Raw genomic sequence first — 7,500 nt, forward strand, 5'->3', positions numbered from 1 at the left:
CATGGTCCAAGTGATTAATTCCTTTCTATTCGTTATTATCTTTATTACCCAATAAAAAGACCGGACCATACCATATAATTAAAGTTAAAAGAAAAGAATCAATTTGCTCTTAGGAATCATGAAATCCCGTAAATTATTGTTCTGGTGTATTATGGAAATTATTTGGGATGTAAGAACCAAATAATTCTCTGTGGTGGAACAAAATATCTCTAATTTCCCCCTCGAATAGATTCTTCTTTTTGATTTCCAAGGGAATGTTGTTGTCTTGCCTTGAACGGTGCACTAATCCCTTGAATCCGGTACCAACAGGTATCATCCCCCCCAGAACAACGTTCTCTTTCAGGCCTTTCAACCAATCAATACGACCTCGTAGAGCGGCTTTTGCTAAAACTCGAGCAGTTTCTTGAAAACTTGCTTCGGATATGAAACTTTGAGTATTCAGAGATGCCCTGGTAATTCCCAATAAGATGGCTCGGTAACAGATCGCTTCTTCCAAAGCACGCCCTGTTCGTTCCGCTCGAAACAATCCTATTAGTTCTCCGGGTGAAAAAACATTAGACATTCCATCTTCTGAAACCAACACTTTTGATGTTATTTGACGTACAATAATCTCTATATGCCTATTATGGATTTGCACCCCCTGGGATCGATAAACCCTTTGGATCTTATTAACCAAAGAGATACGACTTTGCGCTATGGTTAGCTCAGCACCAATCAAGAATTCCCACGGAATTCCAAGAATTCTTTTTATATGTTCGTTCCAACCCTCAACCCTCTTTTCTAGGTTCATCGATATTGAATCAATCGAACGCACTTCTAACACTTGTTCCACTTTTGGAAGACCTTGCGTTATATCACCCGATCTCGATTTTTCATATATAAATGTAACTAATGTATCCCCTTCGTAAAGGATTTCTCCATAATGACCATGAACGGTTGCCCCTGGGGTGGCCAAATGAGGCTTAGCTGATCTTATGACTAAGGAGTCAACATGAACAATTAGAACTTGACCAGATTTTATCTGTGGTCCATATTTGGATATACATACATTTTCACAAATAAACTGTCCGAGGACAATTATTTTGGATGTCTTCTCACAATAATCGTGATGGAGAAAGCACCAAGTCAAATCGAATGGATGAAAAATGATGTTCCTGCATGGATAGGGATTATAAATTCTCCCATTTTCATCCATTAAATAATATTTAAGTACTTGTAAAGTCTGTTTTAAATTGTCAAGTAGCAAATATTTATTTAACAAGATCTGATTATGAGTTATTAAATAGTAAGGTGAATAAAAATTCGCAATTTTAGGTACAGTCCCTAAGGGACCCAACGAATTCCTAATCGGAATCATGGGATCCTCTTTAATTTGAATTGATTCTTTTGTCACATTGTGAGATTTAGAACCATTGAATGGACCAATTCGAGAACAATTGGATAATGACAAAATTAGAAAAGATTGGCATTCCTTATTTCTATTCAGCAACGTACGAATAGTTCCTTGATGTTGGGTAAGTGATTGAATCCTCCTCGCCTTGGAATAAAAAGGATTGATATTGGTGTGATCTGATCCATTATCTGGGATCAATCCCGAACCCGCCATATCATTCCTTTTTCCGATATACGAAATAGGGGACTTCACTAAGTCAATTCTTATGAAATCTCGAATCAGATCATTTGCCCTCACTTCAACAATGGAAGCCTGAACCTTTTCTATAGAACCATTTCGGTCTTGGTCCCAATTCAATACTAAACAAGTACGAACTAATTGAATACTTGTGTAATAAATTCCTCGAATTGGTTTGCCATTTCTATAAAGGATATAATTTTCAACTCGGAATTTCACATTATCCCTTTCTTGCAACAGATCCTGGGGAAAAAGCGTTGCTAAATTGATACCATCAGCTATTTCATATGTGACTACGGATCGAACCGAAACAAAATACTTTTTCTTGGTAGGTGTGATCCGTTGGACATAGATCCAATTTTGTAATTTTTTTGATTCCTTAGAATTTTTTTTTCCCGTTCCTGGTGGTATCAAGATGCCGCTGTGCCGGGAGATCTTATCTGTCTCTCCAGGAAAATGGATATCTCCAGAAAAGATTTTCAGTTCAATCCTTTTTTTTTTTCTCTCCACTCGGACTAATCCACCTACGCGGCTTCTTGTATTTAAAGTGATTCGTGTATCGACTCCAATGATACTATTGTTCTGTACCATTATGGACGAAGAGCCAGGTAAGATATGCACTTCTTCGGGAATGAAAAAAAAGCGATCTACTTTCATTTGGTATTTCGGACTAAATTCCTTTGCTCCTCGATACTCAATCAAATCCTCTTTTTTGACGATTGAATCCACTTCTACAGTCCCATACTTAGTAATTCCTGAACTGCTTCTTCTGTATCGGGGATCGTCGAAATAAGCAAGAATACTATTTCTACGTAAAATACCATTTATGGGTATTTCAATCGAGATACCAGAACGAGGCATTAGTTCTTTCTCTCGTTCTTGATCATATTGGAATGGGATGATGAATCTATTTCTTCGCCTTTTCGCCAATAAATCAGAATTCTCGTGGAGAATGGCAGGATATATGAAATTCCAACGACCATTGGATATGATTCGAGCAGGTCCTGAATAATCAAGAATCTTTCCCTCTTTTTTACCGGAAGGATCTGAACTAAACAATTTGTGTCTCACTCGATCATTAGTCACTGAGAGGTCAGAACTCTCTCTCTGTTCGACAGAAAGAGAATGAATGTTCATTTGATCTTGATCCTTGTGGAGCGAAAAAGGCACTATACTAGATCTGCACGGACCCCCCGATAATATCCATAAATGACTTGTTTTAGGTAAGAGATGAACATTACCATATGTATATTCAGGTGCATGGTACACATCGGTACTCCAGTGCATTTCTCCCTCTGAGTCAGAATAAATATGTTTTCGAACTCTCTCTTTAAAATTGAAAGTGGATGTTCCAGCGCGAATCTCGGCAATCACTTGTTCTGATTCTACATATTGATCATTTTGAACTAAAAGAAAACTTTTTGGTGGAATATTCACATTATGTAGAATATCCTGACTCTCAATAGTGACATACAGGTCTATATAACATAGAAAAGCAGGATGCCCATGACGTGTACGTGTGGGATGAACCAAATCCTCATTGAATTTTATTTTTCCATTAGAGGGGGCTCGTACATGTTCTGCAGTACCACCTGTGAATACTCCACCGGTATGAAAAGTTCTTAATGTTAGTTGAGTCCCTGGTTCCCCAATTGATTGACCCGCAATGATACCTACTGCTTCTCCCAATTCGACCAGGTCACCATGAGTGGGACTCCGACCATAACATAATCGACAGATCCAAGATGTACTCCTGCAAATAAAGGGGGTTCGAATATATATTGATTGTGCTCGAAAGGTTATGAATCGATTGACAAGCCCAACCCCAATATCTTGATTTCGAGCGGCAATGCATCGTAGACCCATATATATATCGTCTGCTAATACACGACCAATTAGTGTTTGGATCAACATTTTTTCCGTCATCCCATTTCGAGGACTCACGGAAATACCTCGGATAGTGCCACAATCTGTTCTACGTACAACAATGTGTTGAACTACTTCAACAAGTCGACGCGTGAGGTATCCAGCATCTGATGTTCGTACAGCAGTATCCACAACTCCTTTGCGAGCTCCGTAGCAAGAAATGAGATATTCCGTTAAAGAAAGTCCTTCGCGTAAATTGCTTTGAATGGGTAAATCAATCATTTGTCCTTGGGGATCCGACATTAATCCTCTCATACCGACTAATTGGTGTACCTGAGATGCATTTCCCCGAGCTCCCGAAAAGGACATTATATGGACTGGATTAGAAGGATCCGTCATCCTAAAATTAGGATGCATTTCTTGTCTCAAATATTCACTTGTAGCATACCATATCTCAATGGATTGACGTAATTTTTCTACCGCGTGTACATTCCCCTAATGATGGTGCTTTTCCAAAATCAAACTTTGTTGTTCAGCATCTTGGACTAGCCATCCCTTAGAAGGTATTGTTAAAAGATCATCAATTCCTAATGAAATGGATGTAGCAGTGGCTTGCTGGAAACCCATAGTCTTTACTTGATCCAGTATGTGTGATGTATATGCCATTCCGAAGTGATCTATTAATCGACTAATAAGTCGTTTCATGGCAGTTCCATCTATCACTTTATTGTGAAAGACCAGATCGGCCCGTTCCGCCATAAGTACCTCCATATTCTGTTGAGTAGGATTCGACAATAGGTTTGAGTCAGTGATTCGAAGACTTCCTTTCCTCTATCTTGATTCACGTATCAATTCAGGAATTAGGATACCGGTTGAACCGTAGAGACCCGAATTCACAAGGTATCGTATCACATAATTACTTAGCTTAGGTACCTTATGAGTAGGCTCGGCAAAACCCCTGTATGGCTTCTTCTATTTCTCGATAAAAAGAAATATGACCAATGGTGGTTCGAATGTATATACAAAGGATTTCTTTTTTGACACTTCTTACTAGTAGATAGTGCCCATAAATCTCATGATAGGTACCCAAAGATTCATATTGAACTTCGATGGGCACTTCTCTTGGGGCAATGAAACGTTGATCTAGTCGCCACCGGAGCCACAAAGGACTATCTAAATTGATTCGTTTCTGCCGGTAAGCTCCAAGTGCATCATAGGAACTACAAAAATAGGGTTCTTTTTCTTTCGTATACTTATAGTTATTATTATACTCGTAAACTGTTTCATTTTGATAGTTTCTGTGATTCCATGGATTATACCTATTTGCACAAATACCTCGACGATTTCCGATGGTTAATACATAGAGTCCAATAAGCATATCTTGGGTTGGTATGGAAATGGGATCCCCAATAGCTGGAGACAAGAGATTCATATGAGAAAACATAAGTAAACGAGCCTCTGCTTGAGCTTCCAAAGATAAAGGTACATGAACAGCCATTTGATCCCCATCAAAGTCTGCATTGAATCCCTTACGAACTAATGGATGTAAACAAATAGCACGTTCCTCCGCTAAAATAGGTTGGAACGCCTGTATGCCTAATCTATGCAGGGTGGGTGCTCTATTCAGCAATATGGGGTGCCCTTGCATAACTTCTTGAAGTATTTCCCATACAATTGGTTCTTTTTCCCGAATTTTACTTTTTGCAATCCCTATGTTGGAAGCAATATGTTGTCTGATTAGACCACGAATTACAAATGTCTGGAAAAGTTCTATTGCTATTTCTCGAGGTAATCCACATCGATGTAATGAAAGCGAAGGGCCCACGACAATGACGGAACGCCCCGAATAATCGACCCGTTTACCAAGTAGAGTCTCACGAAATCTTCCCTCTTTGCCTTCAATTACATCTGAAAACGACTTGTAAACTTTATTATGACCATCCCTCATTGGTTGCCCGCGGATCCCATTATCAAGAAGTGTATCTACGGCTTCTTGTACCAATTTCTCCTGACACATTACTGATTCCCCTGGCGTAGATCTACTTGTTGTTAATGGATCGGTAAGAGTATTGTTCCGATAGATAACTCTTCGATAGAGTTCATTAATATCCGAACTCATTGGTTTACCCCCATCTATCTGAATGATTGGTCTCAACTCCGGAGGAAGAACTGGTAATAGGCACAAAACCATCCGTTCTGGTTCTACATTTGTTCGAACAAAATGCTTAGCTAATTCCATGCGTCTAACCAAAAAATCCTTTCTTCTTCCAACTTTTCTATCTTCCCATTCATTCCCAGTGTACCTTTCTTCCCCTAATTCCTTCCATTCCACCAATGAATGATCTGTAATAATTCGCAAATCTGGATCGGCTAATTGTTCTCTGATAGCACTTGCTCCAGTAGAGATTTCTCGATTTCGAAATGTATCGAAGCCTTGGGTAGTAAAAAAAAGTGGGATGCTATATTTCCGGGATTGTATTTCATATTCGAATGAACCTCGTAATCGTAAGAAAGTCGGTTTTTTAACTATGGGCCTAGCAAAAGAAAAATTGGGATAGGTTCCTATAGGATCCCCCCCTTAAAAACCGGACATGAAGGTTTCCTCTCATCCGGCTCAAGTAGTTACACCAAATAAATAATAAATAAAGGGGGTCTCACTTTCAAATTTTGTTCTAGAAACCCCCATAAAAATCTACTCCTTACTCAAGTTCCCAGTGAGAACCAACCTATATTTCATTGATTCATTTTTACTTTATATTTTATTTTCGGAATTACTTATTCATTATTCAATTACGACATAAATAAAATGTGAAATTGTTGAGTAGCCTACGTCCCCTCGAATGATGAATCCCCTTAAAGGAATACCTTGGAACTCATAAGGGATTTACTTGTCTATGTATCGTTCCATTCGATCTTTTAGGTCCCTACTTCACCTCGACGGTTATGCTATGATGTCCCTTGAAGCATATATGCGATGGATAGATTCCTGTAACCATGTCATATTTGTTTACTTGAACAGAAAACAGAATTTATTTCTAAAAGAAATGGAGTGGCTAATTCCAAGAAAGAATTCTTTTTTTTTTTTCACGAGGTACAGCTAGCAATTCCTATTTATATGTTACGGAATCGACCATGGATCAATTCCCCCTTTATTTGGAAGTATTGAATACACCCATAATTCTGAGCTTCATGTTCTTCTTCTTCCTCTCCCAGGAGACATGTCAGAGCCAGGGGCATCCCAATCGGATTAAATGGGATGACAGTTTCTCATTCCGAATCTGTAAACTCATAATTTCGATCAAATCACACATCGCAGTATACTAGGCTTTCTAATTCCTTAAGGGGTTTATCTAAAAGATTCGCGATATAACTAGGAAGACGTTTAAAATACCACACATGAGTCACTGGACATGCCAGTTTGATGTATCCCATTTGATATCTTCGTATCCGAGAATCAACAAATTCGACTCCGCATTGTTCACAAAATTTCGGGTCTTCTTTTTCATCTCCGATCACTCGATAATTTCCACAAGCACAAATTCCACTTTTTATAGGTCCAGAAATTCTTTCACAAAACAATCCATCTTTTTCCGGTTTATTGGTTTTGTAATGAAAAGTATAGGGTTTTGTCACCTCTCCAACTATCTCTCCATTAGGTAGTATTTTGTTAGCCCAAGCACTTATTTGTTGAGGAGAAACTGATCCAATTCGAAGTTGTTGATGTTTATACCTGTCGATCATATTATAGAATATAAATTCTGATTCATTCCGATCAAGCTTCCTTCCTATGAATCTGGAAGTTCTTCTCAGATACAAGGAAATGATTCAGTTCCAGAGCCAAAGATCGTAGTTCTCGAACGAGTAATCGAAAAGATTCTGGAGCATCCTCGGGGTTAGGTATTGTTCCTCCAATGATCGTAGTACCAAGTACTTCCTGACGAGCTCTAATATGATCAGATTTATAAGTAAGCATCTCTTGTGAAATATGAGCAACACCAAATCCC

The sequence above is a fragment of the Tasmannia lanceolata genome, unplaced genomic scaffold (assembly GCF_043159265.1).
Source record: "Tasmannia lanceolata isolate RefF3 unplaced genomic scaffold, GAP_Taslan_0.1 ptg001133l, whole genome shotgun sequence".
NCBI classification, from domain to species: domain Eukaryota; kingdom Viridiplantae; phylum Streptophyta; class Magnoliopsida; order Canellales; family Winteraceae; genus Tasmannia; species Tasmannia lanceolata.